This window comes from Pelodiscus sinensis, chromosome 4 (genome assembly GCF_049634645.1).
Source record: "Pelodiscus sinensis isolate JC-2024 chromosome 4, ASM4963464v1, whole genome shotgun sequence".
Lineage (NCBI taxonomy): Eukaryota > Metazoa > Chordata > Testudines > Trionychidae > Pelodiscus > Pelodiscus sinensis.
Window position 1 is genome coordinate 8,462,510 of NC_134714.1, and position 20,855 is coordinate 8,483,364.

Genomic DNA, 20,855 nt, shown 5'->3' on the forward strand with positions numbered 1-20,855 from the left:
TTAAAGCAATTTGGTGATGGGTCCTTTTGGAAGGCTCATAAGAACGGCCATACTGGGTCACACCAAAGGTCCATCTAGCCCAGTATCCTGTCTGCCGACAGTGGCCAATGCCAGATGCCCCAGAGGGAGGGATCACAATAGGTAATCCCCCTGAGAGCCTCCCCTGTCACCCACTTTCAGAGAAAGAGAGGCTAGGGACACCATTCCTACCCATCCTGGCTAATAGCCATTGATGGACCTAACCTCCATGAATCTATCTAGTTCTTTTTTGAACCCTGTTAAAGTTCTAGCCTTCACTGCATCCTCTGGCAAGGAATTCCACAGGTTGGCTGTGTGCTGTTTCCAAACCAGTCCCCAAAACAGGCTTTCATCAGCCTGAGAAGACATGCCCTTTTCACCGATTGCTTTCCATTCACTCAGGGATCCAAGAGAGAAGTGTGCATTTCTGCATCACAAATACCAGAATACATTAAACCTCTCACCTTTCCAGTGGCCCTTTGCTACATCCTTCTAGTTCCCCCGACTGTGCAAAGGGGGGGGGGGTACTCACCTCTGTTTTTCAATCTCAATCTTTCTTTCCTTGAAGTTCTCTTCACACACAAGTAATTTGCAGTGTTGCTGTAGTTGTGGTGATGCCAGGATGTTAACCAAAGGGGGAGAGGTGATCTCTTTTATTGGGCCAACTTCTGTGGTGAAAGAGCCAAGCTTTTGAGCTATACAGAGCTCTTTGTATATTGCTTCTTATTCTAAGGGCGCAATGGCATGGGAACATTTTTAATAGTAGAGGGGCCGACACTCCACCTTTATCGATATCCCTCCTCCTACCCTTCCCACCAGCTGAGGCTGGGAAAAAAGCATTGGTATGTGGGACCAGCAGCTGGGACCTAGGGCATGGGGCTGGCAGCAGAGCCCTCAGTATGCAGAGCTGGAAGCCAGGACGCTAGGCCTGGAGCCAGCAGTAGACCCCCTGACATTCAGGGCTGGCAGCAGAGCCTCGGGCATGTGGGGCAGCAACTGGAACCCTGGACAGTAGGCAGGAAGCCTGGGGGTGCTGCAGCACCCCTCGTGCGGCTAGTTCCTGTGCTTATGTAAAGACGTGCTGTGAAATTCACTCCATTGCAAAGGGCCAGCACAACGTCTATGTATCTCTTAAGTCCTCCAGGTGTGCACAGACCTGAATGGTCCAGGTGAAGGGCGTGTTCCTCACACTGTGTACATCATTCCAGAATGCGGAAGCACCGTCGCAGCCCGTTCTTGTCCAATGATACTGTTATCCGTCAGAGCCGCACACTGTAATATGCTGCGTCTTGCGTGGTTCACACACTTGAACCACAATTGCCTGGGTTCAAGATTAAGGCAAGTGTGACTATTTTGGTCTGATTTTTACGAGAAAAAAAACCACATTCCGGAGCACCCGGAGAGTTTCTTTTTTAGTGATTTCTAATCCTTTAGGTTAATTTTTGGATAATTCTTTCTTGGTCCCCTGGAGTGAAATTCTAGTTCTACTGAGCCCAATGGGCATTTTGCCATTGACTGCAGTGGGGCAAAGATTTCACCCTCTCCCCCTTTTTGGTTGAAGAAATGTTGCCCTAGCCCGAAGCATGTACATATTCCTCCCTGTGCACCTAGTGACCAGCCATGATTCAGAGCCTTGCTGAACTGTTTCTGTTAGGAGCAGAAACTGATCATAAAGGTGTTTCTTTAGTGCAGCCCCTGAATGAGAAAAAGAAAGACCCTCCCCACATTCCCCTCACACACCAGAGACTAAGGGGTCCCTGGCTAGTAGATTTTGTGTGCTCCAGCCCCGCGGTGGGTGGGGGGAGCAGGGCTGGAGCACCAGTGCAGGTTCCCCAATGCTGGGGGAAAGGAGTCTGCCTCAGGGGCTGATCAAGGCAAGCTGGGGGCTGCATCTGACCTAAGGGGCTTAGGTTCCCCACCCCTGGGATAAACAGCTCCTTACTTATGACTGCCAAGCTTGCCGTTCCAGCCAATTCCACGTCCCCAGAGTTCTGTCTATACTCCCTGAAAGGACCACGCTCCCAATTGCTTCTCTCACTGTCCGCTGGCTTTCTGCAGCTCTCTGGTGCTTTCTGCCTCTCTCTCACACACACACATACCTCCAGGCACTAGTTCTCCAGCCCTTGCAGGAAATCTCTCTGCCCACGGGGCTCAGACTCTGCCCAAATCCTTTCCCCCAGGCCAGGGCCTTGGGCAGTTGCCTCCTCTGTTTCAGCCATCATCACAGAAAGGGGCATTTATTGCTCTTTCATTTGGCTGAATGAAAGGTGCTTAGCAGACCCATCCATTTTACCTGGCTCGGTGACTGATCTAAATAGATCAAAGAGCCACTGATAGGGCCGTCATTAACACCTTTCAGCATAACAGAACATCCTGCCCAGGGAAGCCCTTGAACCGCACAACCCGCTTCAAAGATGGGTGACCCTGAATGAAGCTTGAGGTATCTGGCAGGAACAAGGAGTCTAGGAAACCCCTCTTACAACTCGAGCCAGCTTTTGATATTATAGGTCAGGGCTGGAGAATCGGGGCGGGGGGGGGGGGGGGAGGGAGCGGGGGGACACACACAAGTGAGAAGCAAAAAAACCAAACCAAAACCAAAACCCAGTGATGTGGCCTCTGACTGAGAAGGAGAAAGACACTCCACTCACACACCACAGCCTAGCCGGGCCTAGGCTTGTCGATTGTTTGCTCCAGGCCAGCAGGAAGGCTGGAGTGCCAGTGTGGACTCCCCAATGCTGGGGAGGGGAGGGGGGAGTAGCCCTGAGCCTCAGGGGCCAGATCCAGGCAAGCTGGGGGCCACATCTGGCCCCTGGGCCTTAGGTTCTCATCCCGTTGCAGGCGATCTTCAGTAAGGGAGAGAAGGAAAAACCTTTGCGCTCTCTGGTACACAAAATAAGTCTGAAAAATTGGCTCCTCTTGGGTTGTTTTTACAAGAGTTTCTTTTCCTGCTTAATTTTGTCATTACAAATGGAGGTGACATCTCTGTTTTTTCTCCCGCTAGACTCCACAGGCATGAGGGGAGCTAATACAATTACGACATTACCAACGACTGAAAGGAGATGGGGGTTTGATATTGACCGGTTACAACTCTGGTTTGGGTTTGTTGTTAGCACCTGTGTAACTCCAAGGCCGGATAAACAAGTGGGGCCTGAGGAGAAAAGATATTTTTATTTCAATTCAACAACTGGCCCTTTCAATTAAGGACTCAGGAATTGTCCGGGTTCCTCCAGGAAGCCTCTGACAGAAGCGTGGAGCCACAGCCTTGGCATTTCTGAGGTAAAAAATAAAAATATCAAGGCTTTAAAAAAATGTCCTTTCGATCAGTCTTTAGACACGATAACAAAATTTTAAAAAAAAATAGTTGGGCAGCTAGTGGGTTGACCATGCTCACCAATATCATTTCATTGGTTCCTTCAGCTCCCCCAATTGCCTGCATCCCTGTGTGGGCACTTGTCTTATACCAAGATTGTTTGTACAGCACCTAGCACAATGGGGTTCCTGGCCACAACTAGGGTCGCTGGTGGACTGGGGGGAGGGCAAAGGGGGCAACTGCCCTAGTGCCCAGTGAATCACAGGGCAGCAGTGGTGACCAGGAGGCCCAGGGCCCTTTAAATCACCGCTGGAGCCCCGGGCAACATGCTCTGGGCGGCACTGAATGGCTGACGGGAGGGAGGATAGCCCCAGCCACACCCCTTCCACCCGAGGGCCTTTTCTTTTTGGGAGCACACTGTCGGCCTTCCCCATCTTGCCCAGTGGCCCGGAAATTCTGTCGCCCTCCCACCCCACCCCACCCCACCCCACCCCACCCCACCCCACCCTAGGCATTACTGCACTACTACATTAATGATTTTTAAAAAACGGGCACAGTCCCGTTTGTTCCCCTTTGCAAATTGTCTTTAACCCCTTTCTCCCCACATAATAGTTTTCTGTCTCCACATACTTCTTCTCCTCCCTCAGAACTAGCCTGGCTAGATGAATAAAGACGCTCTTATTTTCTTTTTGCTCACTCTTCCTTCCACCTCATCTTCTCCATCTGTCTGCAGGAGAGCCTCACCTCACTGTTCTGTGAAGTGTTTTGTCATCCTTACTAGGCAAGTGTTGCTCCAACCAAAACCAAGCATATCCAGACGCAGTAATTGTATTGGGTCCAGCTAATCTTGCACCCTCTAGCATGCTATATGAATGAGACACCTAAGCCCACATATGAACTGGGCAGAAAAGGTTTTCAAAATTTAATCAGGGAAATTAAATTATTTTGTGGGAAATGATGGATTTTGTTCACTTGCGGTGAAAAGCAGATTTGTCGAAAGGAAGTCAATGAAATATTAGTTTTTCCAGAGCTGCAAGGAACCGTGGTGGTGTCAGAGAGAAGTGCTTGAATGATTTTTCCCAAATAAAAGGGGCTGCTCCTGAAACCCTTAAACCAATTGTCTCTTTTTATGTGAGTAAAATCCCATGGATGTTAATGAAACTGCTCACATGCGTGCGGGTTCAAAATTCATGCCCATCATTCCTCCCCTCCCCTCCAATGTTTAGAGCAGGGGTGAGGAAACTTTTTGGGGGTCGGGAGCCCCTGAACCATAGAAAAATCAGTTGGGGGGGGGCACATAAGAGAGAAGCCAAAAAAACAAACACCAACGCTCACCGACGTGGCCCCTGACTGAGGAGAAAGCCCCTCCCCACATTCCTGGGAAGGGGGCCAAGCCTAGTAGATTTTGTGTGCTCCAGTCCCTTGGTGGGGCAGCAATGGGGCTGGAGTGTTAGCACGGGTTCCCCAATGCTAGGAGGTCCCTCAGCCTCGGGGGCCGGATCCAGCCCCCAGTCCTGAGGTTCCCCACCCCTGGTTTAGAGTTACCTTCTTGAGGACTGAATAGAAAACATTTTCTTCTTCCCATTTTGGTCTCCGCAGTGGTTTTCCCTTGTGCGGTCAAATGGAATTAAAATGTACCTGTCTCTAGGACATCTGGTTGCTTCCTTGTTTGAGTGTAATGACATCATGGCAGCTCTGCTCTGGTAACAGGCTTGGTTTCCCTCACTCGGTTCTTGCTTTTGCTTCAATTCCTTGGCTGGTCGGGGCTATTCTGATGTGTAAAGCAATGCCCCGAATCCAAAGGACCCTCCCCACTAGATTCTGTGACCAAAACTGAGAGTATGCTGGTTATACGCGGTATAAGCCTTAGCATAAATACTATTAAAGGTGCCTTCTACAGAAATAGCTTATTCCACTTTCTGAACTAAAATAAGCCAGTGCTTTTTTTGTGATGGTACTGCCCGGTACTCAGTACCAGCACCTCCAGTCAGAGCTCAAAATGTTTCCCCTTGAGTACCAGAACCTTTTTTTTTTTTTTTTTACAAAAACAGCACTGGAATAAGCTATGTTGCTATAAGCACTTTTATACAGAAAAACTGCATTCACAGTAAGGGAGGTGGTAACACTTTAAATACACTAGTATGTTTAAAGCATCAAAAGTTCTTAGTATAGACAAGACACAAACCCAACTAACAGTGTTCCTTTTGCTTATGAAAATGCGGTGAGGTTCACTTTTTGCCTTTTGGCCACCTAAAAATGGCTCTTCTAAATCCCGATTCAGTGAAGTATTTTAGCACATGCTTAAATCTACTTTGGCCACGCCTCACTTGCTGTGCCGGAGATCACTCTTCTGGCGTTCGACTTAGTGGGTCTAGTTACGACCCACTAAATCCAACACTGAGGGTGGTCCTGGTCTGCTCCAGTACTCCTGGCAGTCACGAGGAACAAAGAAACCCAACAGGAGCATTTGTTCCCATCTCTCTTTGTGAAGACGGCACCAAGCTTGGCTTAAGGTAAGTCAACTCCAGCAATGTATTTTATGTAGCTTGAGTTGCATACCTTAACCTGACCTTAAATCGGTGCTTTGCTGAATTGGGGCCTTTAACCAAATTTTCCTCTTTAAATATGTTTTCCCAGATGACTTATGATAGGCCCTGTTGAATGTAGACAAGTTCTTATTATCGATACGAATGATCAGATCCTAGTGACGTCTCATTAGCTGAAACTTTAAAATAACACATCGATGAGGAGCCTCTAGCTGGCTTGATGTTAATTTTAACCAGTTATCTATCCTTTTAGGAGGGAAATGAAGTTAGGTGATTCACTTGTATCTTAATGTTAGCTCTGATTATTTGATTTAAATTGTTGCAGCTCCAGGAAGGGCACCAAAGAGCAGCAGAAAGAATGCCTATCTTCTGCATGCAAAGAGGGGAGAGAAAAGTGCAAAGAAGATACCGCATCCATCAAACCGTACATCTGGGGAGAAAGGCACAGATTACGAGAGGGTCTTAAGCGGGTGCATACACTGATCTCCTATGCAGAGAGTATCCAGAACAACCTGACAGAGACATACTATTACACACAGATTCTTCACCTGGGCAAAACACTCGCTGATTTCCATGGGGAGTTTGCTGGGGAAGGAGCAATGACCTGGCTGAGTCATTAGCACAATAGGCACAATTAGTGATAGAATCATAAAATCATAGAACACTAGAACTGGAAGGGACCTCGAGAGCTCAGCAAGTGCAGTCCCCTGCCCTCACGGCAGGACCAAGCATGGCAGGACCAAGGCAGGATAGTGACTGAACTGTGTGCAGAGAAGCCTGTTGAAGGAGCACAAGTCTGGTGGTACGTTGTAAGACCTCAGTGGAGTTATGCCAGTTTGTATCCAGACCATGAGATGAATAGCCTAGGCCTAGGGTGAACAGTTAGTAACTCTGTGTCCCCATCAATGATAGAATCTCCATTAGACTTTCTAAGTAGGAAAAGCCAAACACGGAGCCAGATCCTCGACTGGTATAAATCAGTGTCACACCATAGAAATCAGTGGAGTGAGCCACACCGGTTTACACCGACTGACTATCTGGCTCCTGTCTTCAATGGAGCATGTGCCCATTGCTGGGCAGTTCTGATTCTGCACACTGTTGTGCACTGGCGCAGTCCTTCCTCAGTGAGGATAATGCTGCACATGAGAAAAGGTTTGGTGGATCAAACATGTTGTTCTAGCGGTAAAGGGAAACTCTCATTCTTGCGGCGTTTGTTGCTAAATTTCCACTGTGGGAAGTTAGAACATCCCCCTCACACCTTGAAGTGAGCCATGGTTAGGGGGAGCTGGAGAAGGTTGTTTTGGGTGCAAGAAATAAGTTTTTAAGTCTTTAGGGAGGTTATCTTGTAACATATTTTAGGATCAGAGCTTCTAAAGACAATGATTCTGTAAGTCTCATGCCAGATTATATCATGGGCTGTATTCCCTTTTAGATTTAAACACAAACACACACACATGCACCAGGGAATGTGCCATTCCAGGAAGATTTATTTAACTTCTCCCCCCCATAATTAGTTCATAACATTTGATTAAGCAGTTGTTCACTGTGCATAAGGAAATCTACAACGAGAATGAAATAGCTGAAACAATAATAGTGTACCTATTCAGAAAATTAAGTGCATAAAGACAACAGCCCGACACTAAATTACAAGGACAATTTATTTTCCTGGCCTTATTACTGGGCCCGATGCCAAACCCACTATTCAACGGGTGTTTTTTTGTTTTGTTTTGGAGGGGAAAAAAATGTTCTGGCCTATTGTTGGAGTCTCCCTTGTCAGAGCAGTGGGTGGCTACAAGGAAGAGAGCGTTTGCAATTTCACTCTGCTGCGCTGATTTACAGCCTTCACTGGTGCTTGGGGCCAGCAATGAACTACACAAATAGTTAAAAAAAAAAAAGGATGGCTTTATGGAATATTGTGCTGGTGCTTTTAAAGACATTGCAAATACGCTTCATGCAATGTCTTCTCTAAGCCCATGTTCCCTTCATTTCTTCGCCCTCAGAACTCCAGCTACGGTGCAGTTTTGAACTTCCATAGGAAGACAGGAGGTTAAACCAAACTGCTCACTGTGTCTCTTCAAAACTGACATTTAATACAGGGTATAAATCACTGTGGAAGCCTGTTATTCCTTCAGGAATGCAATTACATAGGGTCAAATAAAACATGAAAGAACCCAACAAGTTTTAAAATGTAGTATGTTCTCAAAAGCAGGCAAGAAGGAATGTGAAGCAGTTCAAATATGCTAACATCCACATGTTGGCCTGTAGGAGAGGGATTAGAAGGAAAGGTTTCTGTTCTTTTAATGATTATGTTGTTAAGCATAGGTAAGTATGCAGGTTCAGGGTTCGTTCTGAACGCAGCTTTGCTCACTGAGCTTTGTGTAGATTACTGTATTCATTTAAAGCAGGTGGCTTTTATGTATCTCAATATTTTAATTGCCACTCTAGCCCTATTTTACATGCCACGACCACTTAAACACATGTGTAACATGTTTATATGGATACACAGAATGAGTGTTTGCCTTTTTCTTCAAGTTCTGAACCCATAACCCAGGCACCCATAAATCAGACCTAGAATGACGGATGTATTCCGGGGAGACACTATAACATTTCAAACATTATTGTTTTTGTAGGCCAACTGCTGCCTTGCTCAGTCTACCACAATCTCCTTTGGTTCTTCCAGTCGAAACAGATCACAATTAACACTTCTTGAAGACAGTAGATCACTCAGAGGCTGAAGAGTCACTAAAAATCTCATTGCTGGAGGTACTTGAGTACATTGAAATGTGCGACTGGGCAATTTCATGAACAAAAGGCAATTCCTTCCCCAATATGGGGTCTCTTCCCTCACAACAATGCACGTCAAGCCACGGGAGCAATCTGACTTCCAGGAATGCTGTATTTGCAATAAACAACTTGCTTATCAGTCTACTTTCTAACTAAGGCAACTATAAAAAAATGGAACAAAAGATAGGTCAGGTGGGTTCAGATTTCTGCATAATCACTTATTGGCATTGTTCACATTTTTCTAATTTACAAGAAAAAAGGGGTTTCCCTACTGTACAGTGATTTTTTTTTTTTTACTGCACCCCTGTGAGGAGTTTTACTACAAAGATAAATTCTGGGGCTGCAGATTGTATCTAAAATTTAAGGGGCAAATTTTGCTACCCTTCTTCAAGAGGAACAGTAACTTACCCCCTGAGTAACGTCGACTCTAGAGAGTAATACAAAGGGTTTTTTTTTCTAGTAAAAAGTGAGATTTAATCAAAAACAATATTTTGCACGTAAAATTTTTCTTCTTAACATTTCTCTTTTTTTTTTGAAAAACAAAACCTCAATGAGAAGTTTTGGAGAAAAATAATTATTTTTGAAGATTTTTTTTCATTTCAAAATGATGGAAATGCTGAACCTCCTCTCCCCCCATTTTTTAATTGTTATTCATCCCCGCGCCAAGAAAAGCGGTGAATTGTTTTTAAAGAGTTTTAAAGTGTGCTGCTTTTCACTTTTAAAAGTAACCATTTCACTCTTCAATGTCCTCTGTAGGTGAGAGAAAGTTACATTCAGACTTTATTTTCCCATTGGAAAACAGTCATAAGCAGAGGGAATATGAGAAAACAAAAAAGGAAATTAGGAAAAGCAGGCTTTTTTTCAGACAATTTTTCACATTTTCCTGTGGGGAAAAAATAATTTCCCCAATAGGTAACTTATAAATGGGGATCTTCCCTTTTCCAGCTAGTTCTGCTGAGTTGTTTCATTGATATAATCACAAGTAAAGGCAGTGTAATCTAAACTCAGGTGTGCTTAATTGGTTTTATTAGCCTCTAGCTTTCTCTATATTAGGGTCCCAATCCTGTAAAGATTTACAGGATTAATTTAAAGCATGTACATAAGTCTTGGTAGGGGGAGGGCCCTATTAAAGGTGCCGAGCATTTCCCATTATAACACCCTGTCTTCTGTTGGGCAATTTTTCCAAACTCTAACTATTTGAGATGATTTTTCCATGCTAGGTGGCTGCCATGGGATGAGTATTTTTGAAAAATTAGATATGATCACCTCATCTCCAAAAAGATATATTGCAATTGGATAAAGTTCAGAAAAGGGCAACTAAATTGATTAGGGGGCTTGGTATGGCTGCCTTATGAGGAGAAATTAAAAAGACCAGGATTTTTCAGTTTAGAATAGAGAAGACTAAGGGGCGGGGGAGATGATAGAGGCCTATAAAATCATAACTGGTGTGGAGAAAATGAATAAGGAAAAATTATTTACTTGCTCCCATAACACAAAAACTAGGGGTCACCAAATGAAATTAATAGGTAGCAGGTTTAAAACAAACAAAAGGAAGTATTTCTTCATGTAACACACAGTCAACCTGTGGAACTCCTTGCCAGAGGATGTTGTGAAGGCCAGGACTAACAGGGTTCAAAAAAGAGCTAGATAAATTCATGGAGGTTAGGTCCACCAATGGCTATTAGCCAGGATGGGCAGGAATGGAGAAGCCGGGGATGGGTGACAGGAGAGGGATCACTTAATGATTCCCTGTTCTGTTCACTCCCTCTGGGGCACCTGGCATTGGCCACTGTCAGAAGACAGGATACTGGGCTAGATGGACCTTTGATTGGACCCAGTATGTTCTTATGAAAATTTCAGTCCACACTGTCATTTTGTGAGACTGAAATTATGGAAAATAAAGTTGCTTTGCCCATGACAAAACATTCTGGAGACCTTGTCTCTGAAAAACTTGATCATGCCCATACTTTTGAGAAGGAGTCTTGAATTTTGGGAAGGAAGTGGCCATTGTACCAGAGATGCGCCTTTTAGCATCCTCATAAAAATCCACCCAAAGTTGGCCAAATTATGTAGGGCGACTTCTTTCATTTTAACTCTCTAAAGAGTCTGTCTTTACTGAGCATGCTCCAACCTTCATTCCTAGTGCAGTCCAGACTGCACATGCGCCATCCCCACAAAACGACTCAGCATGCTCAGCTCAGGACTTTAGGAGCTCATAAGGACTTGCCCTGTAATGGCTGCTCCAGGCTGGGGCACAGATGGACACTTGGGGTATGTCTAGATTGCATCCCTCTGTTGGCAGGAGGTTTACAGGATCTGTCGAAAAAGGTTTTCTTTCTCGACAGATCCCCCTCTAGACTGCCACTTTTTGCCGACAAAGTGCTGAGTCGGCAAAACGCAGTGGCCATTTTTATGCAAATTAGGCACGGGATATTTAAATTCCTGCCTCGTTTGCAATGTCGACCTGCCTAATCTGCATCCCTCTGCCGACAGAGGGATGCAGTCTAGACATACTCTTGGAACTTTGAGCCCTCTCCTAGCCAGGTGGAAGAGGTGGATGAGGCCTTTTTTAAACAATTAACAAAACTATCCAAAGCCCAAGATTTGGTGGTGATGGGGGACTTCAACTATCCAGACATATGTTGGGAAACTAACACAGCGGGGCACAGGCTATCCAATAAGTTTCTGGACTGCATTGGAGACAGCTTTCTGTTTCAGAAGGTTGAAAAAGCTACCAGAGGAGAAGCTGTTCTGGATTTGATTTTAACAAATAGGGAGGAACTAGTTGAGAACTTGAAAGTGGAAGACAGTATGGGGGACAGTGATCATGAAATAATAGAGTTCATGATCTTAAGGAAAGGTAGAAGGGAGACCAGCACAATTGAGGTAATGGATTTCAGGAAGGCAGATTTTGATAAGCTCAGAGAACTTGTAGGTAAGGTCCCATGGGAAGCAAGACTGAAGGGAAAAACAACTGAGGAGAGTTGGAAGTATTTCAAAGGGACGTTGTTTAGGGCCCAAAAGCAAACAATTCCTCTGTGTAGGAAAGATAGAAAATATGGCAAAAGACCAGCTTGGCTTAACAAGGAGATCTTGCATGATCTCAAAATAAAAAAGGAGTCCTATAAAAAATGGAAACTAGGACAAATAACAAAGGATGAATATAGGCAAGCAACACGGGAATGCAGGGGCAAGATTAGAAAGGGAAAGGCACAAAATGAGATCAAACTAGCTACAGGCATAAAGGGAAACAAGAAGACCTTTTATAAATACATCAGAAGCAAGAGGAAGACCAAGGACAGGGTAGGCCCACTGCTTAGTGAGGAGGGAGAAGCAGTAACAGGAAACTTGGAAATGGTGGAGATGCTCAATGACTTCTTTGTTTCGGTCTTCACCGAGAAGTCTGGAGGTGTGCCTAACGTAGTGAATACAAGCAGAGAGAGGGTAAGTTTAGAAGATAGGATACACAAAGAACAAGTTAAAAATCACTTAGGAAAGTTAGATGTCAGCAAGTCACCAGGTCCTGATGAAATGCATCCCAGGATACTCAAGGAGCTGATAGAGGAGGTATCTGAGCCTTTAGCTATGATCTTTGAAAAATCATGGAAGACAGGGGAGATACCAGAAGACTGGAAAAGGGCAAATATTGTGCCTATCTATAAAAAGGGGAATAAGAACAACCCAGGAAACTACAGACCGGTCAGTTTAACGTCTGTCCCAGGGAAGATAATGGAGCAGGTAATTAAGGAAATCATATGCAAACACTTGGAAGGTAATAAAGTGCTAGGGAATAGCCAGCATGGGTTTGTGAAGAACAAGTCATGCCAAACTAATCTGATAGCTTTCTTTGATAGGATAACGAGCCTTGTGGATAAGGGAGAAGCGGTGGATGTCATATACCTAGACTTTAGTAAGGCATTTGATACGGTCTCGCATGATATTCTTATTGATAAACTAGGCAAATATAACTTAGATAGGGCCATGATAAGGTGGGTGCATAATTGGCTGGATAACCGTAGTCAGAGAGTTGTTGTTAACGGTTCTAAATCCTGCTGGAAAGGGATAACAAGTGGAGTTCCGCGAGGGTCTGTTTTGGGACCCGTACTGTTCAATATCTTCATCAATGATGTAGATATTGGGATAGAGAGTACGCTTATTAAGTTTGCAGATGATACCAAACTGGGTGGGGTTGCAACTTCTTTGGAGGATAGGGACATAATTCAAAATGACCTTAGCAAGTTAGAGAAATGGTCTGAGGTAAACAGAATTAAGTTTAATAAAGAGAAATGCAAAGTGCTCCACTTAGGAAGGAACAATCAGTTCCATACATACAAGATGGGAAGCGACTGTCTAGGAAGGAGCATGGCGGAAAGGGATCTAGGGGTCATAGTGGACCACAAGTTGAATATGAGACAACAGTGTGACGCTGCTGCAAAAAAAGCAAATATGATTCTAGGTTGTATCAACAGGTGTGTTGTAAGCAAAACTTGTGAAGTCATTCTGCCGCTCTACTCTGCACTAGTTAGGCCTCAGCTGGAGTACTGTGTCCAGTTCTGGGCGCCACATTTCAAGAAAGATGTGGAGAAATTGGAAAGGGTACAGAGAAGAGCGACAAGAATGATTAAAGGTCTCGAGAACATGACCTATGAAGCCAGGCTTCATGAACTGGGCTTGTTTAGTTTGGCAAAAAGAAGATTAAGGGGGGACATGATAGCGGTTTCCAAATATCTAAAAGGGTGTCACAAGGAGGAAGGAGAAAATTTGTTCCTCTTGGTTTCTGAGGACAGGACAAGGAGTAATGAGCTTAAAGTGCAGCAAGGGAGGTTTAGATTGGACATTAGGAAAAAATTCCTAACTGTCAGGGTGGTCAAATATTGGAATAAATTGCCAAGGGAGGTGGTGGAATCTCCCTCTCTGGAGATATTTAAGAACAGGTTAGATAGACATCTGTCAGGGATGGTGTAGACGGAGCTTCCCTATTCCGAACTACCGGTACACCTCGTTCCACTAGGAATCCTAGTCCGAACTACCTAGTTCGAGCCCCGTGTAGCCGCGCTGCACGGGGTTCGAAACAGTGGGGTTTTAAAAATGGCGGCTCCCCGCTTACGCAAATGAAGCCCGGGAAATTCAAATCCCGGGCTTCATTTGCAAGTGCGGTATGCATACATTACCCTCGTAGTTCGAACTAGGAGGGTAGTGTAGACATACCTCCAGTTCTCTCATTCTGGCTGTGTGGCAACCCAAGAGGCTCTGGTCATGAGGGCAGATTATGCTGTCGAAGGAATTCCAGCGTCACGTATTTCGAATGCAGAAATGACCTGCGGTATTGACTGATTAGCAATGGGACACAAATGGAGAGACGCCGCCTTCTCTGGAAGCAGGCTGGTGATGGCAGCAGGACCACCGAGGAGGGTGAGGCACTATATCTGAGATCTCCCAAGGAGTTGCATACAACAGAGCCACCAAGACCCTGCAAGCCACGGTAACTATAGCTCTTTTCTCACAGAACATTACGACAGAGCCCTTGTTCTACATTGACACCCCGTAGAATTCAGCGGGACTGTCAGGGTAAGATAAATCTAACATAATTAATGTTCAGCCCCAAAACTTACAGCTGGAATGTATGGGCCAAGTCCTGAGGGTCCTACATAACCATGTTTAGTCCATGGATATTTTGGCTAAATGAGGACTGAATAGGAGCTGAGTAAGGACTTCAGGATGGGGCATTGTGTAAGGTCCGTTCTGCGACCTTATTTACACTTATTCATAGAACCAGCCTCATTAATTCTAATGGCATGAGGAAGCTCAGGGTTGCACACCAGAGACTGGACCTTCATGGACGTGAAAAACCAGTTGTTTGTACGATAAAATGAATGGTTTGCTCAGAATCCCCCCGTCGGTGTCCAAAAGACAATTCATCCCTCTACCTTCTGGGCAGACCCCCGCCCTGACATCCCACACTGCGCACGGCCATGCTGGTCCTGCTGTCCAGTCCCGACCATGACATGAGAGTTCTCCCCATCCACAACGGAGACCCCTTTTATCCGCCCTCCATCTGCTCTTTCAAATAAACAGACAAACAAAAACCCAGCTCCACTGATGTGGACACTTCGTTATTCCTCAGCCCCCTGATGGCCAGCAAATCCGAAAGGCATATGGAGCTCCTCAGGCAAAACAAACAAACAAGCAAACAGCCGGCCAAGTTTTCCAACCTCAGCAGGCTTTGCTGATGATGACAGTGCTAATGGCCTGGCCGTGCCCTAGGCAGGAAGGACCCACAAGGGGCCTGAAAGCTCTGTCAGGGTCTCGGCGCAGACTTCCCAGACATTGCTCCCTGGGGCCAGGCAGAATTTGGTCACCTCTTGGAAACAACCTGCCAAGGTCTGCGTGGACCACAGGGGATCTGTGGAGGCCCGGGGAAGCTATGTGGAGCCTCCCAGACCTTTGCACTGGTTTCTCTTCTGGCTCTCCTGTGTCCCTCTGGCTCTCACAGAATGGCTGGGCCGGGGCTGCGCAGTTATGGGAATCTCATGCTTGTCAGCAGAGCCTACTCCCCCTGGGACGGATTCCATCCTGGAGCAGGGGAGCCAGGATCTGGATTAATGTACCCATGACAGACTGGCTGAGCTGAGGGAAGGAGCAAGCTACAGCTAGTGACTGGCCACTTAGCCCAACCCTGCTCTGTCCCCCACTTCACCCCAGCCTGAGGCAACCTTGCACAGTTCCCATTAAGGGGCATCCTTGTGGCATTCCCCATTCTCCATTGTCATACTCATCAGGGTTTGCTCCACCTGCAGAGGCAGAGGGGGTGACACGGTCCTTCAGTTACCTTCGGCCTACAAACCCACAGCAAGCAGCTGCCGTCAGCCACTTCTTCCAGTGCGAGGGTGCAGTCCACCGCCTCCTCCAGAAAGAAAGTCGCATCTGGGGGAGAAAGAAAGACATATGTCTGGCCTCCACGGTGAACCCTGCGCCTGGCAGGAGAAAGCAACACTTATTCCAGACCCAGCTTTTCATTCTTGTTGTAACAGTCATAAACGCCTGCTGACACCAAAGAAGAACAAGGCCGTAATCCTAATAAAACAACATTCTTGAACCTTGACAACTAGATGGAGTTTTTTCGGGCCAATTGTAAAATTATATTCATTCCAAGAGCTGCACATTCCGCAAGCGCTGTACGGATGCTGCCAGACTGACCTTCTCCAAGATGCAGTGCAACGCAAAGCACAATGGACAAAGGTTAAAAATTAACCATCCTCAACCCTTCATTGTCTCTTCCCTCAAATGATCAGGGATTCTCCCATCCTCAAGTCTTTGGGCTCTCCAGGTGAGAGAAGGCTAAGACCAGAAGACAGGGTTAACATTCAAAAGGATCTGGACAAACTGGAGAAACGGTCTGTAGTAAATAGGATGAAAGTCAATGAGGACAAATGCAAAGTACTTCACTTAGGAAGGAACAACCGATTGCACGCATACAAAATGGGAAATGACTGACTACGAAGGAGTACCGTGACACTGGTGCAAAAAAGCAAACATGATTCTGGGATGTATTAACAGGAGTGTGGTGAGCAAGACATGAGAAGTCATTCTTCCACTCTACTCTGCTCTGATTAGGCCTCAACGAGAGTATTGAGTCCAGTTCTGGGCACCACATTTCAAGAAAGATGTGGAGAAATTGAAGAAAGTCCAGAGAAGAGCAACAAAATGATTAAAGGTCTAGAGAACATGACCTGTGAGGGAAGATTAAAAGAACTGCGTTTGTTTAGTCTGCAGAAGAGAAGATTGAGGGGGGACATGATAACTATTTTCAAGTACATAAAAGGGTGTTACAAGGAGGTGAGAGGTAAATTGTCCTCGTTAACCTCTGAGGATAGGACAAGAAGCAATGGGCTTAAATTGCAGCAAGGAAGGTTGAAGTTGGACATCAGGGAAAAACGTCGTAGCTGTCCTGGTGGTTAAGCACTGGACTAAATGGCTGAGGGAGGTTGTGTAATCTCCATCATTGAGGGCTTTTAAGACCAGATTACACAGACACCTGTCAGGGATGGTCTAGATGGTGCCAGTATTAGAATTTTAGAGCTAGCTTTTCAGCCCCCACATTCCCAGCCAGACTGGCAGAAGAGGCCCAAAGATAAATATCCCACTTTTCAAAGGAGCTCAGCACATCCAGGGCATGCTGGTGGTTTACGTGAGCACAGCAGTGCCAGTTGTCATCAACTGAGGAAACTGAGGCTCTGACCTCGACCTGGGAAGCAGAGGAAAGAGGTGGTTGTGTGAGCACAAGAAGCGGTTTCCTGGTTTATTTTCATTCTTTGCAAGTGAGTAGAGCTTTGGTGATGAGGTTTTTACAGATTTGGAGAGCAATAAAGTAAGCTGTGTGACAACACAGAGCAAAACAACCCGGCGTGTTATTGCTGGCCATGAAAAACGGAACGTTTCCACACCTGATATTCAAATAGAAGGGTCGGATTCAGCTGTCAGTGGCTGACGCTGGGTTTACACCCACGTCGTTGAGATCAGAATCTGGCCCCATTCCTCTTCCTCTAAGTCTCTCTTGCACAGGAGAAAAAGCTGTTTGGGTCACACTTTGGTTACCGAACCAAATCAAACTACATCAAACCTCGAGTGGTATTTTTAGTTCACAAAAACAAGAAGGTAGTTGTCAGGAAGGGGAAAAAGAGAGAGAGAGAACAAGTTACATTTAAATAACTGAAAGCTCTCAGTGTGAGATGAAAGCAAACTTCACTAACCTTTAATTTTCCTCAATTCTCAGCTGTACGCCGATCCAAGGAAATCAAATGAGATAATCCGAGCCTGGTGCAGCCTCCAAGAAGAGGTGAAAACCTCTCAGAGCTAGAACAACCATAAGGCAGCTAGGACTCTGTCAAATTCCCCCTAAAGTATTTCCAAACAAAACACTTCTATTGCTCAGCTGCTCCTGCCAAACGAGCTAACAATAAAACAAGGAACTTGCAAAGTTTCTACAGACCCAAAAAAGAGCTTTTTTTTTTAATGAACAAACAAAAAAAATAGGACAAGTTCCCCCACCCAGTGTAAATCAGCATAGCTCCATGGACTTCAACAGACTTAGGTCACTTTACATCAGCCGACGATTTGGCCCTATATTATGTATACATTTCACAGGGGCGAGAGGCAGTCTCCACTCGGGGGACTTTGTGACACTGCAGGATACTTTTCCATATTAAAAAGGCGCTTTCCAACGTTTCGTCTATTGCCAGGTCTTTGGTTTATTGTTGACTCGTTTGGCAGAGCCATCCTGAAAGAACAATGCAGATGTTTTATTGAGAAATAAAACGGGGATGCAGCTGGATTTTTTCAGTGTTACTTTCCTTCTAATTTGGGGTAACTTTCCTTTTAATGAAGGGTGCAATCAAAACATTCACAATGAGCCAACCTGCCTCAGGCTCAGGGCCTAGTAGACACACAGAGCCACTTTGTTTCAGAAGCCAATAAATCCGTGTCTCTTTCTGGTGAAAAAAGTCAAATTTCATACACACCTCCCCACAATGGGAAACTGAAAATTCCATGCCCTCCATTTCCCATCATCCTCTGAGATTTCATTTAGAAAAAAAAAAGACCCTGGATAAATGCAATTTATAACTTTAGGCCTTGTCTATACTTACCGGAGATCAACACTCCAGTGATTGATCTTCCGGAGTTCGATTTAGCAGGTCTACAAAAAACCCGCTAAATCAAATGCTGAGGGAACCCCCCTTGACCATGGTACTCATTGCAGTTTCAGTCACAAGGAGTAAGGGAAGTTGATGGGAGAGTTACTGTGGGGCTGCCCCAGAAAATCAATGTAAGGTAAGTCATCTCCAGCTATCCAATTGTTGAAGCTGGAAATGCACATCTTACATGGATTTTCTCCACCAGTATAGACCTGAAACAATAAATACCCTGTTTCAACAGTTTCCCCAAGGTATTCATTATACTTTTTGGTCCAATGCAGGGGGAGAAGAAAGTAGTAGGTTATAGCTTGCCTTCTACAGTTGAGTGAAGATTTCTGCAGACTTTGCTGCTGATGTCAATGTTTCTCTTCGGACTTGGAGCTCAGGGTTTTGTCCAGCAAAGCTAAGAACAAAAGATTTGATCATTACACTGAGGCACTTTCCTTAAAGTTGTTAAGAATGAACAGGTTTGTTGACCCATGCTATAAAAACCTTCAAAGAAATAATAGATTGGACAAGGCACACTGGAATTGGAGTTACACACTTTTAAGGCTGATTCTAGGCCACTAATCAAAGAAATCACAGTGATACGGAAAACCTTGCAGGACCAGAAAGTAACACTGTGACCAAAAAACTGCAGCAAGTAGTTGTTGTAAAAAGATGGCTCAGAAGGAACTGGATGGGGTTGCCAAGGAGTTTAAGAACGACTTTAGGGCTTGATCTTGCAAGGGGTTGAGAAGTCTGTTCCTCCTGATCTAGCAAACTTCATAAGCACATGCATATCTTTAAGCATATAGCAAATCCTGCTGAACTCAATTCAATTACATTCTTAAAGTTAAGAGTGTGTAACGCCGACAGGCCTCTACAGCTTGAGCTAAAAGCCAGCTGCTTCTTAGCTAAAGTGGCAGAGCAAACTCATTCTTCTTTCTGTAAGTGGCCTGTCTCTAGAAGGGACAGCACCACACCCAGAAGGTATGTGGATTATATGTGAATCATGTACGTTGTTGGCATGAGATCGTAGAGGCAGCGCTGAACCTACCTTTCCAAATAGAAAGAACACTTCTGCTTCCAGAATCTGCTAGCGTGCAGGAATAATGATACCATTTTCTGAATACTGTGGCATTCCTTTTTTTTTTTTAATCTCTTGGAGATACAGATCAGGTTTTGCTTAAAAATATCAGGTGAAAGCCTAACCCCTGGGAAGTGAACAGCAAAACACTCATTGATTTCAACAGGGCCTGATGCTTACCCAACCTTACTTTCTCAGCGTGGTTTTCTGGGCAGGATGGTGGTATGTGTCCCTGACCCATCTTGTGGAACCCAATTTAGAAGACTGAAATTAGATGTGATGGCGTCCGCAATTCTCAGTGCTAGAGCAAAAACTGCAGGATTTAAATCTTGGAATGGGAAACAAAGGGGGGTGTTTTGAGGAAGTTCATGTGCCTAAAGATTGCGGATTAAAAAAGTCCCAGGAGCAAGATGCTGAATGAGAGCCTACAGCTGACCTTTCAGAGGAGAACATATTGTGCATTGTTGTTGCTGAAGATCCAGATGCCTCAACTGGGATTGGAGCATCATGGTACAGGGTGTTACGGAAACAGAGACAATACCTGCCTTGCAGGCTTATAATACGAACATAAGAATGGCCATAGTGGGTCAGCGCAAAGCTCCATCTAGCCCGGTATCCTGTCTGCTGATAGTGACCAATGCCAAATGCCCTAGAAGGACTGAACAGAGCAGGTAATCATCAAGTGAGCCTTCCCCATCACCCATTCCCAGCTTCTGACAAAGAGAGGCTAGGGACACCATTCCTACCCATCCTGGCTAATAGCCATTGATGGACCTATCCTCCAGGAATTTATCTAGCTCTTTTATGAACCCTGACCCAAACTCCTGGTCTTCACAACATCCTCTGGCAAGGAGTTCCACAGGTTGGCTGTGCACTGATTTATGGCAGTGGTTTTCAATGTGTGGTCCATAGACCCTTGGGGTCTGAAAACCATTGCAAAGAATTCCAACATAGTCTGTACCTCCATTCAAAAGCATTTATGGGGGGAAGGGAGCCCACAAATGAAGAAAAGTTGTAAACCATCACTATACAGGAAACCCCAGAGCACTCATGGGGGGAAAAAGGTGGATGCACAGTAATCAGCAGTTTGGCAGTGGGTGGGAGGTGCTGATGGAGGGGCGAGAGCAGGGGCAGGAAGAGGCAGAGAGAGTGTGGGGCTTGGAAAAGGGGCTGTGTGCGGTCCGGATCTATGCTTGAAATGCAGGCTTGGAATTCTGAGCTGGGAAACGGCTTCCTGTGATTTGTCTTAGTATGATCCGAGAAACAGGATTTTGTACACTCTGTGTAAACAAACAGGATTGAATCAAAGATATACCTGACTATCATCGTTTTTTCCTCCTAACAGAAATAACGTGTGAGCTCCCAAATATTGGTTAATGGGTGGCTGCAGTGGGATCCAATTTCCAAGGAGAGAAATTGTGAACTGATATTCTTTG

The 20,855-nt window shown here is 45.3% G+C and overlaps 1 long non-coding RNA gene across 1 annotated transcript in view; it reads right to left on the reverse strand.

Annotated features, from left to right (window-relative positions):
- LOC142829051 (uncharacterized) overlaps positions 1-17,926 on the reverse strand; it is a 36,817-nt gene extending 18,891 nt beyond the window's left edge. The window contains exons 1-2 of the long non-coding RNA XR_012903249.1: positions 17,409-17,926; positions 15,488-15,582 (exon numbers count right to left, since the gene is read on the reverse strand). This is a non-coding gene — a long non-coding RNA (uncharacterized LOC142829051). The remainder of the gene's footprint in view (positions 1-15,487; positions 15,583-17,408) is intronic.
- Positions 17,927-20,855: the final 2,929 nt, after the last annotated feature.